Here is a 27,532-nt window from a genome sequence, read left to right on the forward strand (position 1 = left end):
GTGTTTCCATTTCATTTCCTATATGGTATACATTTTAAAGAAATCCTAACATAACACAAATTTACAATGTCTGAAAAGCGTTTTCAATCTGCTGTGAGACTGCTAGAACAAAACTTATGGTGATATCTTCCGTTTTAGATTTTAGTTTTAATATTTTATAATGCCGGTTTTCAATTAAGAAATTGGGTTGCAAATTCACCTGGTATTAAGCCTATTAAAATGTTTAGCATTTAAATTAAGTAAAGTAATTTTAACTTATTTAGGAATAGTGATAGATACCAATTTTAAAATTGATTGTGGGGATCCGTGAATAGTGGTGATGAATGTAAATTGGAAAGATTCAAAAGATTTTAATAACATACTTGCTCTTTAGACTCGAGGCAGCCACCTCTCTCAGTGATGCATAATCGGACGAATAACCCCGCATGTCTTCAGATATAATGATGAATTGTCTTTCCCTCTTTCAAGAAGTGTTTCAGAAAGCTGAAATTTATATGAGATAATGGAATGTAGGTAAATTTTGTATGATATTGATTTGAATTATATATAGATGTTCGAACTACGTCATTATTAAGTTTGAGGTTTATAAGTTACAGAAAATGTAATTTGACAGGAGACAACATACTTAATTTCAAAAGATGCAAACAATAGCAACATTAATAATTTATGTAATATGAATGAACCTATTTCACCAAAATATAAAACAAGCAAACAATCCGTTTATTACGGCAATTAAATTAACACTACTTAAACGACAAATTTCTAATGCGAGCATTAACTCTTAAATAGCCGACTTGCAATGATCCGAAATACCGAAATAATAATAAACAAACAAGAATATGAGAAGACAAGACGATACAAGATTTTGTTTACGTCAACATGCTTATTTTCGTCCCACGAACAGGAGATTAAATTGCCTTAAAGGGAGTAGTCTATGAACGGTCATTCACCAAAAGTACAATGGCCGATAACTTTCGAAATAACCTCGGATCAAACATATATACGGAATAAAACAATTAAACTTTGTCTGTAGCTGAGGAAATGAATCTTACTATTAGTATGTGTAACCAATTACATGCTATTGTGGCATAATAAGGGATGCTATTCGATATCGTACAGTTTTTAATGTTTGCAGTAAAAGAGGACATTGTTTTACAACATATCATTTGATACAATAACACATAGGATGGATGTCTATTTTAAACATAACATTAACGTCCATTATATTATACTAGAGATTCCAACAAGAGAAGTGTACCGATACCAATTGTCGCCGATACCGATCCGACAACAACGATAAAACGCCGATATCAATATTTTAAAGCAGAAATTGCCGACATTTACATGCTATGTAATCATTATTTCAAGTGTGCAGTCCAAACTAGTTGAAGTAACAGTTTACAAGCATTATTCATGCCACACAATTTTTCAGATTAAGAGAGACATATTTCAGATAATAGGAAATTAATATTTGAATCCTGATACGTTTTTTGGTTTAAATACATTAGACTGACGCTAATAATATCGGTGTTCGGTCAGAAAACTCATCGGGTTTGGCTACTGTGGGGGGGGGGGGGGGTAAAATAAATAAATGTTTACTCACTCTATCTAACTGATACATCGAGTTGCGTGCCCAGAATTTTATGCCATTATAACGTCGTATTTTGTATTTTACAAATCTAAAAATTCCCATTTAATATATTTCCCAATAATTTCCATGTAATGTTAAAAATGTCAATATAAAAAATGGGCTGCAAAAATAGCCAAATTAGTTGGGCTGATAAATGGCTAAAATCAGGCCCGATACCTTTTACCAAAAGCCTTTTAATTTAGTTTTGACCAGCACTGACTGTATAACAACATTGATGTTTGTTTTAATCAGAAGGTAGAACACTCATTTAACCACTCCAACCCAAAATTGAAATTAATGAAAAGCCAATATACCTCAATTAATAATGAAATAAAACAAGTAAACAATACACGATAAGAATATGAACATTCGTTAAAAAATTAATATTCAAGCCAGACGATATTATTACAAAATGAACCTAGCAATTTGTGTTAGTTTAGCTGCCCTCAGTTAATATTTGGACGTGTTTCAACTTAAAATTATTCTAATTTGAATCGAGCATTAAAATTGGAACCAAGTTGAAGTAATAAAAACGAGACTATCAGAAGACGACCCGTAAGTTACAATTACATTATATTTTCATGGCATCGTGATTCCAGGACAAGTTCATAGATGACCTCTTATTAGGGGGAAAAGGAGAACAAATGATAAGCAAGAGACTCAAGTAGAAAATGCGTGTAAACATTCACAATAAATTGGTCTTTTTAAAACCAAGAGAAAAAAAACTGTAAAATCAAAAACGATCTTGACAACAACAAAAAATGAATAAGTCTGAAACGCAAGGAGCTACAGAAAAAAATGTGGAATGGACAGACATTTTTCTTCTTTACATGTATTCCATATTTTCCTCTGCATGAAAGCAAGTAGAATCCGCATTTTTATTTTTTCAAATGCTCGAAGTAGTATAATTTTGTCACAATTACAACCAACAAGGCTCATTTACGCAACGAGCGTATTTTTATTTATTTTTTGACGCTTCAAATTTCATTAATGTGATACGGAATGAATAAAAGCAAAGAATTTCCGTCGGCGAAATTTAAAACTATCCAACGCCAAAACTTTGTCTTTCCAAACACAGTTTAGCGCCCAAGCACATTCTGTCTCATAATCATTATTTTATCTCGGCTTTAAATTATGAATCAGTTTCCTTTTGTGTATATTTTTCAGTGCACGCACAAGTTTAACCAGTGCTAGGCATTTGTAGCAGAGGCATTATCCAGCATATTGGGTGAATATAAGCGCCTTCAGTTAACAGTTAGTTGGACGTGTTTTAACCTAAAATTAATCTAACACTATCCAATATTGAAATTAGAAACAAGGTGAAGTAATGAAAACGCGGCTATTTGAAGAACTGTATGGTAATACGACATTATAGTGGCATGCCCTTGGTATACCCAAACAAGTTTTTAAATGTCCACTTATTAGCAGAGGATCAGCTAAAATAGAAGAACAAACGATTAAGCGAGGGCTTAATTAATATGACTCGGCATGTGTGCAGTCTAAATTGGATATTTTCTGGCCTGCCAGCCTGTTTGGAACTGTTTTCTATGCGCTCAAAAATATGAATATCCAGTGTAAGCGTCAAATATGCAACATTGCAGCCTTCAATAGATTTAGCAACCAATCACAAGAAATCACATTTATTTGCTACATTAGATACCCGACAGACGGACTGCACCTTTTGAAAAGGAGTCAGAAACATCAACCGTTGAAATATCAAGCGCACAAACCCAGGATAAACAGATCGAGTAATAATCAAACACAACAATTTGATAACAATCAAAAACTATATGAATGTATGTATTATTATTCCTGTATTATAATTTGTACACTCCAGCTGTTTGATTTACATTTTTTACCACCAAAACTATGTCGTGTCTGACATTAAAACTTAACGGTTCTAATGAATTTACTAATGGAGACAAAATCCGAAAAACTTTCGCTTTCAATTAATATGTTTTCAGTCAAATATTTGCACCAATAAATTGGGCTTTTTTTATGAATCTGTTGTTGTGCATGGCTTTCAAACATCTGATCAAGCGTTTTTGTTATGGCGGAGATATAGTGTGGGGAATCTTGTATAAATAAAACATGGTATTAGGAACAAGAATTATGCAGTTCATTTTCATCTCTTCACCACGTAGCTTAAGATTTTCGCAAAATACCATTGTGTAATAAAGCATTGTTCTGCAAAAGTACTCGCAAGCTCTAATGAAAAACAAACTGATCAGTATCAATACGGCAAAATCAGAAAATTCTAAAAAAATAAAGAAAAGTCCTCATGTTGCGTGTTTTTAAATCTACCAATTTATTACGCTTTATCAGAGAATTAGAAGTGACCATTTCATTTCTTTCTTAAATTCGTGGAAACGTTCAGCGCTTTTTTGTTGATACGTTTGCTTGCATTTCTCCAATATTTAGCTTAACATTATTACTTTCCATCTTTACTGTTTTACTTAAGTAAGAATAATAAACATCATTGGGCATTTTCCAATGTATTTTTGTACGGCTAAGACATCCATGCGACAATGACTTAGAAATAAATTATTATTTATCAGAATTTTTTTCTATTTAAATAAAAATTCAAATTCACCAAACACAAATCTGAGTCGGGCATTTAAGTTACGACAGATTTAATTCAATGGAAGAATTAATTTCAGAAAAAAAAACACATCCCTGAATAAGATTTAAAATTTTTGAATAATTCCTAACCCGAACCCAAGCTGAACAACTACTAATTTGTTATGCCGGGAAAGCACTTAGGTGCTCATAAAAATGTGACCCTAATATGTTTGTTGAGTAAGAGTTAATATCCTTTACGTATACGTCTCATCGTGCACTAAGTCAAAAGAGTAAATCAAAACAAAAGCAATAAGAAACTTTTGCGTCGTTTTCAAGCATGATATATGCTTGTCCGATTGTTTGTGGCCACGGTAGCACGTAATTTCTCTTTATCATATTTTCAATTCTCCGAGTTTTATGTCTGTAAGTATTTCAAAGTTAGAAATATACAGAGGAATATGTTATTACTTGAAAGAAAGTAATTTGAGCTAGCGAGCAATCGTTTTTAGCGCGTATATAAGCTAGTAATCTTTACCCGCACAATAATAAACAAACATTAAATGCGCTCGCTCGAAATTACTCGCGAAAACATGCGCCCTTTGTTAATTGAATATTCACTTTGCTTCAAAAGCAAGGTTTGGGCTTGCCAGAACGGTGACGTAATTTTTTCTTTCGTGAGAGACTTTGTTGTCGAGTCGATTTCGCTTGTATTTATCAGAGCGGTACCATTTTCAACGCGACACGGCTGAGCGAAAGGCACACGCGTATCGGGAAGCGTCTGGCACAAAGCGCCCTAATCAAGTTTTCCGATGAGAGTTAGCTCAAATGGAGGGCGGGTAGATTGAGTTAAGTTAATGACAGATTTAAATTCAATCCAATGGAAGCATCAACTTCAAAAAAAAACACCTGAATGCAGATTTCGATTTTCAAATCATTCCTAACCCGAACCATATAACCCAAGCTGAACAACTATTAATTTGTTATTTTAAAGCGAGCGGGGGTGTTTTCCGAAATCTCATTTTTCCAAAGAAACATATTCAACTGTGGTAATATACTTAAATATTTAATATACAGTGCAAACGAAATTGAGAATGAAACACAATAGCGGGGGAAAATTTGAATATTTCATTAAATTGAGCACTAATATAAAAAAAACTTGATTCAACAAAAAGTTGTGGTGGCTCAATGTGATTAATTTCGAAAAATTAATTAATTATTCTGATTTAATTTCGGCTGGGGGGTAAAAATTTGAATGTACCAATAATTTTTCGAACTATGTCATTATGTGAACTATATGAACTATCTCAAGTTTTGGGTTTATGAATGACAGAAAATGTAATTTGATAAATTAGATATGAATTGGATACATTGGAATTGGATATATTAACAAAGCAGAAAAATTTATTGCATACCGGCTAAAACTGCACACCTGCCCGTGAACTAACCACTGCACAGTGGCGTAGCCCGAGGGTGGTTTTGCGGGTCGACCCCCTCCCCTCTTTTAAAAAGAAAAAAAAATATTTTTCTGTATCATAAATGGCAATCTTCCGTACCTTGAAACGCTTTTTAGACTCCAAAGACTGCTGAAACACGCGTATTCTAGCGTTCGATCGGACTCGCTAGCTGTTTCGATCTAACTTGGCAAAAAAAAATCAGAATTGAAAAATCATTCTAGACTCAGACCTTTCCTATCAAGATCTATCAAGATCAAGATCCTATCAAGATCGGAGCCTAGAACACATTGATAAATGTTCTAGTAAAACTTATTGTGAAATCAAGCACGCCGCGAAACAATTATTCCATGCTGAGAACCGATCGCATTTTTTTATTTCGCAATCTGTTTCTGAATATTAATAATTGTTTTTTCATTGTTTGGTCACAATTAATATCAAACAAATTTATTTATCGCCATATTTAAACTGCATGATTGCTCTTTTCTTGTCATTGTTGTAAACTGCTTGTCTGATTTTTGAGGAAGTCTGATTTTGGCCAGACGAAACGTTACAGAAATATATTTGTGTTAGTGTGCACAGCAGACTCTTGAATTGCATAGTAGGGTATTTTATTCTTGCTACAGCATCCTTGTATTACATGCATACGGATCCACTAGCGCAAAGGCATAGAAGAAGGATTGAGAGTTAGTCTCGCACAACCTCTCCTGATCGTTATATTAGTCTTTTCGCGTGACTTCTGTATCCGAATGGATCCTGCCAAACTCCGGACTCGACAACTACCATAAGAAAAGAATTTAGAAGCAATACTAAAAAGAATTCAACGCGTTTAAAAGAATCACATTAAAAGGACCCTGGCTATCAAGATCTGAGCCTAGAACACATTGATAAATGTTAAACACATTGGTAAATTCCACTAGCGCAAAGGCATAGAGAAAGGATTGGGAGTTAGTCTCGCGCAACCTCTACTGATCTCGCTAATTTATTAGTTGTTGAACGTGTAAGTTCTAATATCTGAGATGAACTGTAGCTAAATTTGCATAATTTGTAGACGATAATATAAAATAATATAACATAATATAAAACTGTGTTAATTTGAAGGACCCTCGTCGAACCCCTGGAACAGCTCCAACGAACACCAAAAATTCGATTGAACCCAGGTAAAAAAAAAACTACTGTTATAGACCAGCGTTTCCCAAACTTTTTCGGCCACGGAACTTTTACACTTTTTATCTCGCCTCGCGAAGCAAAAATGAAAGGGTAAAATTGATAAAGGAAAACGGTCTAATGTAGTGGATCCCAATGGATAATATTTTGGACATCTTGTGCGATAATTGAAATATTTGCAGCTCTTCCTGACTAGCGGGATTGAACATGATATATATATCAGTTTATACGTGACAAAATATGAATTGATAGATCATAAGATTACATATATACTTGCTCTTTACTCTTTAGACTATATAGGCGTCAATCTCACTCCGTGATGCACCAGACTATTAACAATGTCGATTCTGTTTGATGCAATGACTCTTTCAAGCAGTGTTTTAGAAAACTGAAAATAAATATATAGTTTCATTATCAAGTTTGGGATTTATAAATCACAAAAAGTGCTGTTTGGCAGAGGTAAAGCAAAGGTAAACTTATATTAAAAATACATAAAAAAAAAATCAATACAATGTTATGTTCATGTGTATACCGAGTCCATCTAACTTTAGGTGAAACTAAATTTCGTTGACCTAAGACACTATCAAGTTATTTAAATCACAAAAAATGCTATTTAACAGAAATACAGAAAAGAGATTTGGTTAAAGACATAGTCTTTTAAACTATGTCCTTATCAATCTTTGGAGCTGTAATTAACATGGACACAGAGTAGCTAAGCTTATACTAGAAGTTAAAAAAAATAAAAATATTAATTTTTCGTTTAAATAAAATTATTTGCTGATTTGCTGCGTTACAGTATCGCCACTGGAAACGATATTTTATTTTGGGGCTTGCATGGCGTAGTTAACCAATGCCAAATCGTATAGAATTCACATTGATACACTCGGTAGGAGTTACTTATTAGCCAGAAAAAAACGATAGTTAGTCCGAATCATGATATTATACAGTATTTAGACTAGAGGATTTTCCAAAATAAATTCCATTTGACAGACAAACCAAAGCTGAGCTTATACTCAATATAATAAAAATAATACTTTGTCAGCAGGTTTCCCGAAAAAATTGCAGATATTATTTATTGATAGATATACAAGTAATTTACACGAGACGCGAGATATTCCAAACTTGAACGGCTTAAAATGTTTGTGTACCACAGGCATTGTGCGTTATATTTACCTAATATTGAGGTCCTCTAAATTAGCCACAGGGATTGTAGACATTTTAGATTCATTATAAGAACATAACATATTAATACTCGAAATAAACTATGAAGAAATAGGGAATATATTTCTAGATTTGAAAACTTATGGACATGAGGGGCATGGGTTCTAGGAACACTACCAATGAAGGTCTATACTGGTTATAAGGTATTTGCGGCTATAGTATATCATAGGAAATTTAATTTTAGGACACGAATTTTGGGAGAGGGAATTAACAACTACATTAATACCCTCTGGTGAAAACGGGTTCCAAGATTAATAAAAAAAATGGTATATGGTATGCAGAATGATAAGGACATGTTAGCTTTGGTACCTCATGATAAACGATTTTAGAGTCGTAATATTTGCAATAATAAAGCGTCATACATATTACATACACGCATGAATATAAGATATGAATACTCGCACCTAATAACAGCGCATTAGGAATATTGCCAGCTTCGAACACTTATCAACCTACTTCGAACATTCATAAATATGAATCGTATGGTTACTTGGACTACCAAAGATTGCCGGCTTCGAACACTTATCAATATGAACCGTATGGTTACTTGAACTACCAAGGAATGCCAGCTTCGAATACTTATCAATATGAATCGTATGGTTACTTGGACTACCAAGGATTGTCAGCTTCGAACACTTATCAATATGAATTGTATGGTTATTGGTTACTAGGACTACCAAGGGAAGTATAAGTCGGGTGTACAATTGGCCTAATTTATATATTATCCTTATTGAAAATTTCAGTTTGGGACACAAATTACATGGTTAACCAGTATCGAAGGTAGTAAGATTCTCGGTTATATTAATGTACTTGATTAGACACACTCCAATATTACCAGTATTGAAAATTTATTGCGATTCTGGATTGGAACATGAATGGCATAGTTATTAACTATTTACTACCAGGTGGTATAAACCAGGGATTCCCAAAGTGGGCGGTTATAATTATATTATAACCTGATGATTTAGTGAAGAGTTAATCGTTTAACGAGCCTATAATTTAAATATAATACGACGAATGAGAACACGCTGCAATGGGCAGGGGTTCAATAGCGCAGAAAATATTTAATTTAAATGGAGCTCCTTGAAATGCAATGAAATGAGGAAATAAAATCCATATGTTATATTTGAGAAATGCATCGATACGTGATTTTTATAAAGATGTATCTTTTTAATGAAAATCTCTCATAATTTGACAAACCATGCAAAAAAGACAGAAGGCAGAAACCTGGATTCTTTTATTTACGACCTCGTTTGTGGTAGAGAAGGGGTTTGTAACAATGAAACAAGTGCTATCAAAACAAAACATCGCCATTCAATTAGTAAACGGGGTGAGTTGAGATTGTGGCTGACGAAAATGTCACCAAAAATTTAAAAAAAAATACTCTCTGGAAGACCAATAAGCTTATATATCTCATTGAAAAAAACACTATAAACTATGATTTACCTTGTTTATTTGTTCTGTATTATATTCGTTTCTGACCTCGAATGTTTTTGTAAACTGGGTGGGTATATATTACTGCGAATAAAAAGTTTAGGAACCACTGATATAGACCATGATAATTTACAGATACATTTCTGCGCTTAGTCGGATTCTTTTTTATAGTATGATACTATTTTGTGGAAAAAAACAAGTGAATTCTACACAGAATATTAAGAACCATGTTATCAATAAAGTAATACCCATATAAATAAAACATAAGAAATATAGACAAATCCGTGTATTTATTCTATTGGATCATTTATATAGATGTATACACATAATAACCTAACATATTAGTACCTGCAATCAACGATATAGCAATAGGAAATATATTTCTAGATTCAAAAAGTTATGAACATGAACGAACTATTACCAATAGGAAGTATATTTCTAGATTCAGACAGTTATGAACATGAACGAACTATTACCAATAGGATTTACGGCTATATTGATACGTTACAGCAGTGGTTTTCAAAGTGGGCGTCGTAAATTTTTTTTTTTTTGCGGAATCTCTTTTGCGGCGCGTAGAAAAAGTATTAATACAAGCGTGAAAATGATACTAAACAAGAAAAGGCTAAAAACGCAAGTACGACGTAGGCTACATTGACTTTGGATCGTTCAAGTAGTAAAGCTCCGTGATTTTTGTTGCAACTGGGGATGCGATGATACTAAATGCCGTTTGGGCTTATTAGATAACATGTTTCACTGGCCAAAATCTTGCTTCAACAAAACATTGCTGGTTTTCTTCGTCGTTTTTAAACGAAATCGATGTAAAAAGAAATTTGGATTTTCTTCAATAAGGATCATCCTTCATTGGTAAAAAAAAAAGCGTTGCGCACTCTGATCCCTTTTGCGATTTCGTATTCATGCGAAGCAAGATTTGCGACCATGGTCGTAATACGAACAAAATATCGATCTCGAGTAAATGTTGAGAGAGAAATGCGTGCGGCTCTCACAAATCTTACCAAGGTTTAGTAACAGTTGTAAAAAGACGCAAGTATTCCCATCCCATTAAATGCAATTTCACTGACTTTGGTTTAGTTTTCTTTGATCTTTTAAATAAAACTCATTGCAAAAAAGGTCCTTTATTAGAAGGTACGGTTTAATACGGTTTCCACGAAAAGTCGCAACTTGAGCATATTTTTTGGAGGGTGTCACAATACGAAGAAGTTTGAAAACCACTGCGTTACAGTATCGCCACTTGAAACGATATTTTAGTTCGGGGCTTGCATGGCGTAGTTAACCAGTGCCAAATGGTATAGAATTCACATTGATACACTCGGTTGGAATTACTTATATCACATCGTTATTGGAAAGCTAATGTAATTCTATCTTGGAACACGAATGACACGGTTAATTGGTTACTACCATGGTCATAGACCATGATACTTTCAAATTACATATATAAGATTAGCCAGATTGGCCCAGAAAATTAAATCAATTAATTCTATGCAAGAAAATAATGACTATGCTATCAATAAAAGAAGGCAATATACATATAAATATGACACAGGATATATAGACATCCTTGTATCCGCAAAACTCAGTGTGTACTCAATTTAATTCATTATAAATAGAAATGAGTTTCAATGTTTTAGAATTAATGATTTCCTCTCTATATTATTATTGATACAATGCTGTTCTAGCAGTTAGGTAGACGTTTTCAAGAGAGGATTCAAGAAGAAATCGATAAAGAAGTACTGGTACTTATATCTTGAGTATAATTTTTTTCATAAGTATAGTATAGCTATGAAAATATTTTTACGAATTGTGGTGATTACAATGTAACTCTTGTTATGAAAATGCTCGCAACTCAAAAATAACTAGCTAGCAATAAGCTACATAAAACAAATATTATGTTTCATTCAAAAATACCTTGAAAATACGGGGATGGACGGGGATGGAATGTAAATATCCAAAAAATGCACGATTAAGTTCAACAAACAAAAAATAGATTTAATTAGCTACATGCCCCATCAAAAATTGTCTACGCCCCCAGGGATGGCCAATACCGAATAGTTCACTATTTCGAATACATTCGAAATTATTATTTTCGAATATGAAATTTCGAATACTTCGAAATTAAAATCCAGTAATAGAATCTAAGTGTATGAAGGAATTTTCATACAATAAACAATGGGAAAACTTCTATTTACAACCTGGCTATATTACCAGGCATTTCATGTTTGCAGATTATTGCGATATATATTTTATATAACATGAGTTGTGTTAATTAACAGAATTAAAATAATACGACAAGGCATTTTAAATAGTGGTATCGGTGATGGATTTGAATGCTTGCGCAACACAAAATCATCCTAGTAAAACGCCCATACTTTTAAATACCAAACATTATCCAAATTATTTGTCAAAAAGCGGGATAAAGTATGAGGTCTTTTTCAGACTTGTGACAATTTTTTCGTGAGTACAAAAATACGATTATATTAAAGTAATTATATTCGTGAACTTTACCACACATTTTAAGTCCGCAGATCGCCGTTGTATGTTTGTGTAATAATACTTTTATTATTTTATAAATACGAAAACTATTTATAATCGGGTAGTTTACCACACATTCAATGTCCACAGATCACCGTTGTCTTTTGTAAATACGAAAATAGGAATCAAAAATTAATATCAATCGCGAGTTTGCCTCGCAATTTATTTCCACAGAATGCCGTGATATTGTGCCCGAATATAAATAATTTTTGATTCTTATTTTCGTACTCACGAAAAAATTGTCACAAGTCGGAAAAATAATTTATACTTTATTACACATTCAAGTCCACAAATCGCCGTTGTATTTTTGAGTTAAAATAGTTTTAATATTTTGTAAATACGATTCCGAAATTAATTATAATTGGACAGTTTACCACACATTTCATGCCCACAAATACCCGTGGTATTTGGTATTAATAATTTCATTATCGATACTTTTGACCATCATTATCAAAATTATTTGCAAGAAAGCGGGTGAAAGTATTTTTCTAATAAATCAACTTGTTTCCAAACTTGTGACAATTTATTGGATATCGTAACAATTACGGCTATAAATACCGTATTTCCCGGCTAATAGGTCTACATGGCAAATAGGACGATGTATATTTTTAGCACTCAAAAAAAGGGGGTTTTCCATATAGGCCTCCAAGAAGACGGATAGTAAAATTGTTCCCTGTTGTTCAGTTACGCTAATATGCGCTAATAATAATGTTTAGAACCAGATCACGTTTGTTTAGTAGAATCATACTCACAGAATTAACTATTTTTAACAATAAAGCGGTAATTTTAAGTTAAAAATCACAATCATTTTGAACAATCTATAATTTTATAGGGTCAGAACAAAACCAGATCATGTTTGTTTGGTAGAACCATATTCACGGAATTAACTATTCTCAACAACGAAGCGGTAAATTTAAATTATAAAGCGGCAATCATTTTGGACAACCTATCAACCCGAATGTTGAAATAATTTTGGAATGTGATAAGTTCCACACGGTACGTCCACGGGTTATTTCACAGCTGTGTTTCATGTCTCTGTCATTTTCTGCTGAATCGGCAAAACCGCGGTGGCCGTGTTTTCTCTTTTAAGTAACGATAACCGGCCTACGATTAAATATCATGATTGGCACACCCATAAGAACCAACTATAAGGTTAACACAAATTATGCTTGAGAAGACTAATGCGAAAAAAAAGCAGGCCACATAGAAATAAAATAAACATGCTTTCTCAATAAGGCGCCCCACCCCCCAAAAAATCAAGCCAAAATTGGGTCTAGAAAAGCAAAAGCGACTTATTAGCCGGGAAATACGGTGATTGTCGATTTTTCACTAATGGAAATGATTTTGTGAATTAAAAGACGAATGTCGGCAATGTCCACCAACGCAAACGTGCAAATGTGTCGCAACACTACGCGACGTACATTCGCGCTGAATATAAACAATCAAAATGCCCCATTTCATCGTCATTACAATACGCGAGAAAGCGTAAAAAGTCGTTTGAAGATTCCGGTAAAACGAAACACCGTGTTTACGGCGAAAAGTGACTACTATTCGTAATTATTTGGAAATGAGCCGAAAAGGTATTCGGATACTTTGATATTCGAATAATTTCGAATATTCGATTCGTTTTGGACAACCCTGTACTACGCCCCTTTTGCAAAGCGCGCTCCACCCTTTGAAAACCATTGCCCCAGTGAATAATTGCTGATACTATTGAATTTCATGCGAACGATACTGAGAAATGAACACTGGTCCGGTTCTAAAGACTTTGCCATATAAAATTATTAGCGCGCATTGGTGCCTAAACTAACAGTATTACTGCAAACACAAGGGGAAAAGTTCCTTCTCAACAATGACGAAAATTTGACAAAATTTGGAACAAAGTAATGCAAGTTTTATTCCGAATATTGGGCGGTAATATAACAAAAACACGGTTTTTTATTGCTAAAATTCATTCTTGTCTTATTCGCTCATTAGCCACAAAAAAACGATAGTTGTCCGAATCATGATATTATAAAGTATTTGGGGGGTTTACCAAAAAAAATTCCATTTGACAGACAAACCGAAGCTGAGCTTATACTCAATATAATAAAAATAATACTTTGTCAGCAGGTTTCCCGAAAAAACGGACTTAGTTAACTTTTTATTCATAACTATTATATATGTGTCCATCAGCCCTTTCACGAAGTATATTGTTAATGCTGAATATGTTTTGCTCTTTATAACTAACAAGAGAGCTATGCTCAAATATATGGACACGAAATCCATAACGAAAATTTTTACCATCATTTCTCTGAAAATCATATGGTTTTCGTGTCCCACGCGTCCCATGGGAAATACAAAGGTGTGTTATCCCATCCCATCTCATGGCACGTTTCCCATGGACAAGCCTGGACATAAGGTAACTTTGCGATAATGCGTATCCATATTAAGTTTTTGGCCACTCGGAAGCGTTGACACAAAATCTTAATATGGTGAGCTGGAGTGAATATTTAATTATTAGATGCAAACAGCTAATTTTCAAAGAGATGCCAAAATTGTACAATATTCCGCCTAAAACTCAGCTATTAAACATGTACAACGATACTTCAAACACTTTTACGAAAATTTCTTCCCTGGTCTAGGCATAGGTTCTCAAAGTGCTCTGTGGGAGAAACTTAGGCGCTCCGATTACTTAATAAAATACTGACTTGTCCAATTTTGTGACTGTCCAAAGAAGTAATAACACTAATAAAATTTGACATCAGTAGTGTCGAAATATGACAACGAGCGCAAATTCAAATGTGACATTATATATAGGTAAGATCGCAGAGGATAAAAAGTTGTCTCTCGAGTAAAATATTCAATTCATAGCCGGTGCGAGCATTCAAAATATCTTGTCATAGTAATTTATTTGTGTTCTTCGTTACTCGAATTTTAGTCGGGAAAACTTTTACGATTATTTAATAAATGAAAAATCACTATTTGAAAATTGCACGAAATACGTCCCAAACTGCCAACTATAAGTAGACCGGAATCGTATTTTGAAGTTAATTAAATTTGATTTGTTTTTCCGGCACTCAAAATTATTTTAAAGATATCGACAAAATACGAACGATTGTAATTTAAAATATGTTATAAATAAAAAAAAAATGTTCGATATATTTTGCATTAATTATCTTATATATCGTCACATACAGAGAAAGGGTCGTATTGGGCTCCATCGGTAGTTTCAAAATAGACAAAAGGTACATCGCGCGAACAATTTACTGTGTTTCCATTTCAGTTCCTATATGGTATACATTTTAAAGAAATCCTAACATAACACAAATTTACAATGTCTGAAAAGCGTTTTCAATCTGCTGTGAGACTGCTAGAACAAAACTTATGGTGATATCTTCCGTTTTAGATTTTAGTTTTAATATTTTATAATGCCGGTTTTCAATTAAGAAATTGGGTTGCAAATTCACCTGGTATTAAGCCTATTAAAATGTTTAGCATTTAAATTAAGTAAAGTAATTTTAACTTATTTAGGAATAGTGATAGATACCAATTTTAAAATTGATTGTGGGGATCCGTGAATAGTGGTGATGAATGTAAATTAGAAAGATTCAAAAGATTTTATTAACATACTTGCTCTTTAGACTCGAGGCAGCCACCTCTCTCAGTGATGCATAATCGGACGAATAACCCCGCATGTCTTTAGATATAATGATGAATTGTCTTTCCCTCTTTCAAGAAGTGTTTCAGAAAGCTGAAATTTATATGAGATAATGAAATGGAGGTAAATTTTGTATGATATTGATTTGAATTATATATAAAATGTTCGAACTACGTCATTATTAAGTTTGAGGTTTATAAGTTACAGAAAATGTAATTTGACAGGAGCACAGAGAAACATTGCTTATACTTTAGAGTTTAGATACATAAAAATGAAAATATTATTTGTCAGTTCATTGACAAATTATTCACAGATTTCCCCCTAAATTACAAATATTACTTTGGAATGATTTGTCAGCGTATAATATTGCAACACATCATATAAAATATATTTATATTCATGAAGAGCACGTTGAATATACGGCTACATATTCAAGAAAGGAAAATATCGAAAATAAGGCGGGAAAGATAAAATCTAACAAATTTTTCCTTTACGCCCCTCAATAAATTGTCCACGCCCTTGTGATAAGCTATGCTTATTCTAAAGATACAAAGACGACAACTTGTAGCATACTGATATCCATTTACATTCATTCCATATTATTTGCAGATTTTCAATATTATAAATATTACTTATTTTGAATGATCTGTCAGTGTGCTATGTTGTATCTCATTATCTAAATCTTAAATAGTTAATAGTTTATTAGTGTGTTATATTTTACCTTCAAGTTCTCTATAGTCTTTCCCACCCAGCAACTTCCTGAAAATATATGTCAATAAATAACTTCAGCCACAGACATTGTAGACATATACTTATATATATATATATAAATAAGAACAGGACAGATTATTACTACGGAATAAACGATAAGGAAATAAGAATTATATTTCCAGATTCGAAAACTTATGAACATGGGACGGTATGATTACTGAGACTACTAGCAACGGGGATATAGGCTGACTATAGTAGATTTACAATTTGGTGGGATCTCATGTATATAGTGATCTTTAAACTGGTTATCGAGCAGCGACACCCAAGTTTCTAATATCTAATTAAAAAAGTAAGAATTCCAGAGTTTTGAAACTACTATATCTCATATTGGCGGCGTGTGCCGTATAAACGATCCAACTAACACCATTCAGTAGAGATTATAAACGAGAGTTTATATGAATTAAGCTCTTCACACGTGATTAGGCATAACACGACGTGACCCGCACCAACAATAGGGCAAATATGACATATATTCCCATGTCTCTGAATTTAAACAGTCCTGAACATATGAATACTTAGCACTTTTACCAAGGGGATATGGACCAAAAAAAGTTTACACTTGGTTGAATATAATTTACACAGTATTGTTTTTGAAAATTTTAGTTGGGACACGAGTTCTTTAAGGTGTAAGATTAACGGCTATCTTAATACACTTAGTAAGACTCACTCTTATAATATCATTATTGGAAATTTGGGGCGATTTCAGTTTGAAGTATAGTTGGGAACATCAATGACATGGTTATCAACTGTTTACTACCAGAGCGTTTACTACCACGATGAGCTACAGTTAAATTTAAGACATTAGTCTGATTACCATTATCATTTGTGGCAAAAACGCTCATCAGATTAATAAAAAAGGCCAGGACTACGATTTCAGGGAAATTAGGCATATTAGTGTGTATATAGGCATCCCATGATAAACAACAAGGTAAACAATAAGTTTCAATATTTGCATGGTTATTAAGTTGGGGTAGTGTTTTAACCGAATTGCACTTAACGAGGCATAGTTCAAATCCTTTCAGTATCCTTGCAGATATACACTGCTGGATTAACTTATAGTATCACTTTAAAAAAATTCACTGTTTGTAGTAATCACAACATGACGCCCTATTGCGATGAAACGCCTTTTATTTATGCTGACCCAATGAACTTTATCTGAACTGACATTACAAGATAGTAATAGGTCTTTCGGTTTGGACGATTAAACGAAACAACAGCAGATGGGACAACACAGCAGTTAGCCCCTGAACGTGCAGCGCTATACTGACTACGCCATTATTCACCGGATATTTCTACAGTTAATTTGTAGTACAGAATAGTTAATTTCGCGATTATACTCAAAATATTAAAAGTAATAATTTGTCTGTATATTTCCCGAAAAAATTCAACATATCATTTATTTATAGACATGTAAATTGAAAGATTTCAAATGATATGATTACATACTTGCTCTTCAGACTTGATAGGCCTCCATCTCACTCAGTGATGAAAATCTGACACTTGACGAATTTCTTTTGGTGCAATGATAAATTGTTCTATCGACTTTCAAGCAGTGTTTTAAAACGCTGAAAATCAATATATAGATCGTGATTTTGTGTAAGCCAATTCTAAATTTGAATTAAACTAAATTTCGTTGAGCCAACTATGCCATTTCAGGTAGTTAATTCACACAAATGTTATTTGACAGAGACACTACAAAGCTATGCTTATGCTGAAGATACAAAAAACCAACTATGTAATTCAATTGAAGTCATTTTCAACTATGTCGCTGATTTCACCAAATTTACATCCTTTAGTTAAAATGATGAATGTATTGTTAAAGTGAGACTCTTTTCTGAATATTTTCTTCTAAAAATATACGTAAGTTTTAATAAAATACGTAACGGGTAAATTTCGATATTTAATTTCATAAAATTTAAAATTTAGAAAGTTCAGACAAATAGACGAATAAAATTTATTCAGCGATTGACATTAAATTTCAAATATAAACTCTATAACATATCAGGTGTAGTCTTCAAACTGCACAAATTGAAAATATTACAATAACAATAAAATACTCAATGAATTTATTTAACTCTTTCATGGAGTATATGACTAATTAATTACCTCTGATCAGTAATTTGTAGCGTTATCACATTGTTCACGGTAGAGATCGCAAACTGCGGATCGCTATCCAGCAGGGAAGCGCGCAACGAATTTTAGGGGTCGCAAAGAGTACACCAATTTGATACAAGATACTATATTCATAGTACTTTTTTGGACTTCTGCTTCGAAACACAATTATTAAAGCTTGTGCAAAATCTAAATCTTAAAATTTCGATAGAATGCACAGGATCATAAAAGCGGCATAACAATGTTCGGACCTCCTGAAGTATGCGCACCAAGATGGCGCACAACCTGAACTCAGGTTGTGTACCTGGTTAGGATTCAGGTTATGCGACATTTTGGTGCGCATACATCAGGAGCACCCAATGTTGGCTTGCATCGAACTATTTAGCATTTTAAACGTGAACGTGGGTCTGACTTTTTTATATAAATCTTACAATTTCGAGAGAAAACACATGATCAGATAAGTGGCATAACAATGCTGACTCTGATCGCAAGACCAGAGACGCGGTGCGCTCGCATCGAATTTTTTAGCATTTTAAACAAAAACAGTGGTATACAGGAATCAATAGGCGTCAAATAAAATGTTCAAATAATATTTACTTGTAATATTCCTCGTTCGTTAGTTCGTGTCTTTGAATCTTTAACCTTCAATATTTCTTCATCTGAAAAAAGTTGAGATATTGATAAATAAATTGTTGCAGAACTGTGGCTAGCATAATCAATGGACAGTGGGACTGAATTTATCGGTTCTTTTGCACAAAGCTCCCGCCACGTTTTAAAATGACATATTAGTAATTATCGATTTGGGGTTAGGAATGATTTAAAAATTTGAATTTCCAGTGCAATCTGCATTCCTAACTTAAACTGGATAAATACTAATTCTCTTATTTTGAACGTTGGTAGGGTCTTTGTACAAAGATCCAATCCATACACAATAATATATTAAAGTAAAAAGGCTATGGCGAATCTCTATTAAACCATGGATTTTGAGCTACATTTGCGAAAGTTTTGAAAGTAAGTGTATTACGTTTAAGTTTCTTCATGATAAGCTTATGTATTGTCATATAGGTTTTAAGTTTGGTCTATTTGTGAGAAAACGATAGAACCCGCTGTTAGTGAGTTGGGTGCAAAAGAGAATCATTCATCAATCTAGACTTCTGTATTAGTTAATAAGTCCAAGTCGTATAGGCCCGAAAACCTCTAATTTACCACTTATACAATAGTAAAATGAAAGCAATATAATAGCAATGAAAACAATGGGTATAAAGAACATTTAACTCACCTGAATATTGTTTCGAACTCGCTGTTCTAACCCAACAGGCAGCTTATCCATACATCCTACACAAAATCAAATCTTATCCTATCACGAACATTTGTGACTGACTGAAAGCGATGTCGCTTGTGGCTTCCCGCGCAAAAATATCTGACGAAAAAAGCTATCTGATTGTTGGTAATCAAATGTTTTTACCTGATTACTTTAATTACTCCAGGTTGTCGTTACGGGCCGATCACGCTTCTGAAGCGTGATCTCAAAGTTGCAGAATGCAAATGGCGGTTGGATTTGCTTTATTCATAGTATAAATACCTAGTTCACAGTAATATTCTCAGGATCTTTTGTAACAAGCCCCGCCCCAAAACAACACCCCGCCAACGCTCGAATTAAATAAAAATAGTACTTATTCAGTTAAGGTGAGGGATGCAGATTCAGCCGGAAATTCAAATTTTCGAATCGTTCTAACCCAAAACCCTAACTGCATAATTACTCATTTTTTATTTTAAAACTTGACAGGGGTGTTTAGCTCAGATCACACATTTTTGCATCAGTGACGGGAGCTTAGTACAAAGAATCCAGCAATTCCATTATATTTGGCTGTTTACATTTGTCGAGTAAACGCGCACGTGAATGCCATCAAAAATGTAACCGTCCTACAACTCAATGAAAGAATAACGGCGTGTACAGGTTCAGCGTTATATCAATGCATTCTCTGCATTGGCGTACAAATCTTAGCTCATTAACTGGCGCATAGCCAAGAATACTTTTAAGTTTTCTTACTATAACGTGCGGGCGATGTCGTTAAAAGAGAGGTCATATTGTGACGTTGTTTCGATGCCTACTATATAGTAATTTCTTCGCCCAAACCAAACGGCGGAGACATAACATCAGCAACGAGATTAATCACGGTTCTATGTGAAGTAAACAATTGACTGCTCAAGACAAGAGCATACCGACGACAACAACTGATGATATATAGATCAACTATTCGAGACCATTCAAATATTTGGTGTTATGGAGCTCGTGAAGAGGTGGACTGTTATTGACGTAGCCCCACAATAATGACGTAACAAAAACAAATTGTTACTTAGCGATCAATATTGATGGGTGAATTGAAATTACTCTATTTAATACTTCAGATGTATTTGCTGCTGCTTAAATTTTATTAATGCCATTTTGAGTAGACGAATAGATCGCGGAGACCTTAGGTCCGTTTGAAACACTTTGAGTCTGTCTCTAGATTAGACCTCTTGGTAAAGAACGATCATGATACAGGTATGTAAGTACGTAAAGAACAATCCTGAGATTTCAACACCCAGGGGAAGGATATACACGTATTACAATGTATTTTGTATCTATGTCAGCCAGTGCACTGCAGCCGACTACGTTTGCATTGAGTGGCGCATCGTGCTAAGCCCTAGGAATGCGCTTGATTTCTAACCTAAGACTACCCCGCTTAGATTCGCAGGTTCAAATCCCGTAGGGCAGGGGTTCTCAAACTTTTTGGGTTGCGGAGCCCTTGAAAAGGTTGACTATTATTCACGGAGGCCCAAAATAAATGTTAAAATTGTTTCTTTCCGATTAATATTCTTGAGTAAGTTAAACGTACTTTACTCAATTTAAATGCTAAACCTTTATAAGGTTAATTAATACAAGTCATAAATAAATCTACATTTCAAAGATACATTGTATATACTAAAGCTGTAAATTTGACACATGACAGACATATTAAATTAGGGGTCGGATCTTTTCCCCGCTTGACATTTTTGGAAGACTTAAAAGGCCGTCCTATAACGTGCGCGATTGCATTTTGTTACAATCGCCGATTGTTTTCGTCAGCGTGGCGTGTTTTTCAACCTCAAACGTACTTACGCCGGTGTTTATTCTCTCTAAATAAATAATTTCCTTCGGCATATACATGACGATGGATAATTGCTTTTTCTTTCTCGTGGGAAATTATAAGTTCAATGTGAAAAACATGTTACCATATTATAATCATCGGCGACGAAATGCTAAAAATAATAGTTAATAACGAGGTAAATCCGCGATTCAAATTGCTTGATTGAAAAGCGGCATTCTAAAATATTAGAACTAAAACTTAAAATAGAAGATAACACCATAAGTTTTGTTTCAGCAGACTCACGCCGAATAAAAACGCTTTTATAGACATTGTAAATCACAAAATTTGGTGTTATGTTAGGTTTTCTTTGGTTATTCATCGTAGTAACTGCGAAATTGAAACACAGTCAATTATGCCCGCGATGTACCATTTTTTCATTCTGAAACTACCGACGGGGCCGCATGCACTAAATCAAATTTCATTCGTTCGTATTTTGCCGAGACCTTGTGATTTTTCAAACGGCGATATTTTGCTTAAGTATAAGAATCCTGGCTGCGCTCCTGCTTTAGTCCGGCAGAATCGAGCCTTAACATTGTTTTGGGACATAAAGTTTTTTTTATTGTTTAGATACAATGTCGATGACATAAATAATGATACCCCGGTGGGTGTGGAGTATATAATGTTGAGCAATTTTTTTTAAATGGATTTCAAGTATTCGTACCAAGATGACGCACAACCTGAATCCTAACCTGGTACACATGTAATGTTCAGGTTGTGCGCCATCTTGGTATGAATACCTCGGGAGCACTTTTTCGTTAAAAACAATTATTTCATAACTACATGGGTTAGTTTTGAATACATAGTAACATTGCATCTCCATACAATGTCAGAAATTCAATTTTAGTAGAATAAATGGTAATTTATTTCACTAATATAAGCTAAGATCCATCGACAGCATCTAGCCGCTTTCTTTTGCGCTCGTCAAACTACATTTGTGTTGCTGCGGGCATTTCGTTTTCCTGCTTAAAGCTTAGGGACTTGGGAAATATTTTATTAGTTGAAATGGATTGAAATATTCGACCTCGTCCTTCACTCCAAACAAGGCCATGTAAAACCATCCACAGGCATCTAACGATGTGTAACGTGTTTGTAGCATTGACTTTGGCCAAATTAATATATTCTTGTGGAGATAAAAGATATGCGTATGCGAAACCGAGATGTGCACCTGTTACGCCAACATAGTTGAGTCAAACATTTTGATCACTAGTACATCACACTCTTTTTCCTGTGTGCTTCGGTTGTACGTAGTAACGGGCTCATTTTTGCGAACATGCATCAAATTCCACTTGTTTATTGAGCTATAGGTTTTTGACGAGTTTTTGTGTATGATTTCGTTCCATAGAATTTGTATGCTGTTTTAAAGAATACTAGTTTCAGCTTTTGTATTCATTCAAACCGCGTGTTGGAAGTAGGTTTATTAATACTGCGTGTTGGTTTTCAAATGGTTTATTTATATCCATCACTTGACATCCTTAAATCGGTGATGCCAGTAAATCTTTAATACAAAAAAATCAGTATCATCTGCAATAAAAACAGCAGTACCTACTCAAATGATAGCTGGGGGATGGATACTCATATTATCTGGTCCATCGCGTGCCTCTTACCAGTTTACATGAGTGCAAATTGGTATCTAAGCTCAGCCAGAGACAAAAAGTTTCGGACTGCGGTTGGCGTTACGAAATGTTTTTAAATATATATTCCATAATACGATTATTTGATGCATATTACTGAAAGTTACGCTTTATATGTCTTACCCATTGCACTATTCCTTTACTGATATTCAATAATATGACGCTCATCTGACATAGTTTTTCAAGTTTGTAGATAGGTATAATCTTTTCAACGCTGTTCAGATGGGAATGCGCGAATATATCTGAGAATCGCTAATATTGGTTTGCAATGCGATGGAATCTCATCTTGGCATTTCTGCCTCTCGCAATTGCCGCGTATATTTATCGGAGAAGTTCTGTGGCGTGGTTATCAAATGGAGAACACATGGGAGTATTTTTTCCACTTCTCTACTACTCTCAAACCTTGACATTTTGTCAAACCTTTTTTCCATTCAACCTTTGTTTCGAAACATCCCCAACAACCACAATTAGTTCTGTCATTAAACTTCCGAAACAAACAGATAATATCATCAACAGATGCAAATCACCAAAGCCTAAGTAGATATTGCTAAATTGATCTTTATTTTACCATTTTTCATGTAATGCTTTTTGGTAAACCAGTTATCTATCGTAAATACAGCACATTTGGCTATGTTGTAGTGTAACTTTTTTGGTCTCACATTTTTGATATTTGTATTCAGATCTCTTGGCCTTGGGGCTCTGTCAAACAAAGTTACATATAAAATATTGGTAGTAAGTTGCAAAACATGCTCATGTTGTTGGAATAACTCGGCATTTTATCACCCGTATATACATCATTCATTGTCGAGAATATTAATGAAATCATAAAATCTAAAACCCGTTTTCGTGAATTTTTTGTTGTAGCTGAATTCGAGAGACAGCATGACAACAGGCACGAGAAGCACGGTAGCATCTTATAGTTTATGACAGGGTTTCCTAAAAGGGAACCCCGGCCTCCTTGGAGGCCACTGATCGGTTATCTGCCATCTGGGAGCACGAACAAACAGATGGAAATGCGAATATATAATAACAATGTATTTTTATTGAAGAGAAGAAACAAAAATGTTGAAAGTCTTTGGTAGTTTGAAAAGCATTGGCATGGAACATATGAAAGAACTACATTCTTTCCCAGGGATATACGATAAAATGTAGCAATTTTCTCATTCTTGTTCTCGTGATAGCATTATCTTTCACTGCATCGTCATGATCATCCCGCTGCATAACAATCCTTGCTAGCAAATACTTGACTCTTCTCCACCGGGTGTATATCCCCTTGAACCAGTGCCGACTGCATTAGCAGGCTTGTATTGTTAATTGAAACAAAAGCGGGTATTTTGTAATAGTACTCTTTATTTTACGCGTATGTTTCAACAGTATTTCCATATATATGGGTCGCGACCCAGCGCTGGGTTCAAAAAATACTTAAAAGTTATTGATTTTTATTTTCTAGTAAATTTGGTGCTTCCGTAGTTTGTGCACCACGATGGCACGATGGCGAACCTGAACATAGTATTGTAACAGGTTAAGTTTCAGGTTGTGCGCCATTATGGTGCACAGATTTGATGAAAAACACTAATACAAATATCAAGCCGTAAAAAAAATTGCTCAAGGCTGCAAACTCCACACCCATGTAGAAATGATGGACAATAACCCCAAGATGAATAATCACAAATAAAAAAAACTTTATGTCTGAAAACAAGGTTGGGCCCAAAAAGGCCCCTTATCTGCCGGACTATTATAAATAATGTCATTTTTTAATTCCGCCACTTTGCCATATTTTGAGGCTTTATTGTTATCAAATTTTATCAAAGCTGTTATTGCTTCTTAGAACAGTTTTAAATTAGCCAAGTCAGTATTTTGAAAAGCAATCGAATAGCTTTCGGAGCCCCTAGGTTTCTCTCGCGGAGCCCTGGGGCTCCGTACGGAGCACTTTGAGAACCTATGCCGTAGGGGATAATTTAGTACCAGAGGATTGCTGGCGGCTTCCTCCCGCCATCCCTACCCCAAGCCACAGAACACTTGCACTTTTTAGGTCGCTTCGCGGAACACCAAAAATGAAATTGATAAAGAAAAATGATGCAATGCAGCGAGTTGCTGAATGCGCCGCGAATACCTAAAATATGATTGGATATTTTTGTTTTGTTTTTTAATTTAAATGCTGGGTATATGAATTAATAAATTATTTCACCTTTCTATGTCGATTACTTTTCATTACGTAGTAATGAAAAAGTTTCATTTATTCCGCATTTTAAAGAGTAACCAGGCAGAGGTGGAGGAAGAAAAGTTGACCTTTTGCCATTATCCTTTAGGCATACATGTTTACCTACAGCAAAACCAAAGCTGTAAACTTGATATTGAACTTGACAATCAAAAAGCTAGGCCGACGGTTAACGAAAATGCCACCACCCGCAAAAAGTTTGTCAGCTTTAGGCCGACGGTGACGCGATATTCAACAGTCGTTAGTTGGGCGACAACTTTACGATGACGTGATTGACATGGCGACCAATTTAGCCCTAAGCGAACGCCATATAAAAAAGATGTTTTCTTGTAGGCTTTCCCACTACCGGAGGAAAAAATCTCATTATGTATAATTTTTGCAGCCATAGATTAAACATTTACATAAAGTCATCAGCTTCACGAAACTAGGGCTCAACGTCTCAACTTCATAACTTTGGCCGCAAGTAGGGCTAGCCTAAATTTTACTGGTTGGCAAAATTGGCCGTACTTCGCTCAGTTGGATGATTCGTGTCAACCATAACATCGACTGATGGATTTCATTAATCATCTTGCACAATTTCATTGATCATTTGAAGGCTCTTTCCCAACAAGCTAAGGAAGAACGCAAGAGAATCGATTCCGGCTCATTACAAGTTGAAGCAGTGAGGAAAGCTTACTTGTGTTTTTACGGGTTTCGCTTTGGGTAGGATCTTCATATAAGCGCGACTGGACTGAGGTCTGAACTCTGGATCTCCAGTTGGATAATGTATATTTAATACACTGACTTGTAAAGATCCATTTGTACACTCAGTGTCCAATGAGAGGATGAGCTGAAAAAGCCTAACTTGGTAACATCACGCGCACTCACTCAGAAATACAGGAGACCGATATCTGAGCAAAGTTACAGGCCAACACACTAAACTGCCAGGAAAGACTATAAAAATACATGATATACTCGACATAGTCGACCACATGTTGGAAGTACAGTAAGTTGGTCTCGCGCAATCCAACTCGTAATCCATTTAGATTCGCCAATATTATAAAACTTACGACACTTGCATAAATATAATTTTGTGTCTCCAGTATTAGATTTTCTATATGTAGCCTACTATTCTAAACAACTGAACTATCGCACTATTGGATTCCTCCGGCCCCTTAAATGTTCCACTGGAATTATGCTTCACCAAAAAAAAAAAAAACCACTGGGTTGCATCAATAAATGATTCCATGTTTGATAACTTGACTAACTGAACAGCATAACCGATTTTTAATCTCATAACCCACACGAACTGGTAACCTGGCAAAAGGGCGTGGTACTCAGGTTTGATTACGCAGTCATTTCGGCTTTCATCACCCCCACCGGATTGTGTGTGGAAATGCTTTTTATTAAATTTTATATTTTATTTTTTTTTTTGGAACTTCATCGCTTTTGGCAGAATCCAAAAATCAAAAATACCTTAGAAGAGTGAGTAATTTGATACATAACATTATCACATTGCACCAAAACTTGTAGGGTCACATTTTTGCCAGTACAGCCATAGACCACTTGTAACACTATCACCCTTGTGTGGTGCATACCATATATGTACACACCCTTTAAACTTGACCATTTCCCCGTTTTATAGTATATATGTGGTATCATCACTCAATGGTATTGTACTTACATTCAAATTCTTAAACTTATTACTATATTTACGCACAGTGTATATCATGTTGTGTTGTGTCTGAATTTATATAGATGTTGTTTTGTTATACAAACTCCTTTGTACACACAGTCTTGGATACTCCACCCTTACCTCTGTTACCAAACCCACCCAACCTCCTTGCACAACTGTCTGTATAAAGGACCATATTATACGTATTTGATGTACCGTAGTATAATTCATACATATCAAAAAGGGGGTATGACGCACATTCGTGTTTTAGGCCAGTATGATCTTGTGCATACATACCGTATTCAGTATTTATAATTACTAATT

At 34.5% G+C, this 27,532-nt stretch overlaps 2 long non-coding RNA genes across 2 annotated transcripts; both read right to left on the minus strand.

Moving 5' to 3' along the window:
• Positions 1 to 362: 362 nt before the first annotated feature.
• Positions 363 to 15,739, minus strand: LOC144429523 (uncharacterized). The gene is made up of 3 exons (XR_013478823.1): positions 15,625 to 15,739; positions 7,076 to 7,198; positions 363 to 483 (listed from the first exon to the last, which is right to left on the minus strand). It is a non-coding gene; the product is annotated as an uncharacterized LOC144429523 (long non-coding RNA).
• Positions 15,740 to 17,940: 2,201 nt separating this feature from the next.
• Positions 17,941 to 19,896, minus strand: LOC144429514 (uncharacterized). Its single transcript, XR_013478815.1, has 3 exons — positions 19,815 to 19,896; positions 19,133 to 19,194; positions 17,941 to 17,988 (listed from the first exon to the last, which is right to left on the minus strand). It is a non-coding gene; the product is annotated as an uncharacterized LOC144429514 (long non-coding RNA).
• Between the last annotated feature and the right edge of the window lie 7,636 nt (positions 19,897 to 27,532).

Source organism: Styela clava, chromosome 11, assembly GCF_964204865.1.
Source record: "Styela clava chromosome 11, kaStyClav1.hap1.2, whole genome shotgun sequence".
In the NCBI taxonomy this organism is placed as follows: domain Eukaryota; kingdom Metazoa; phylum Chordata; class Ascidiacea; order Stolidobranchia; family Styelidae; genus Styela; species Styela clava.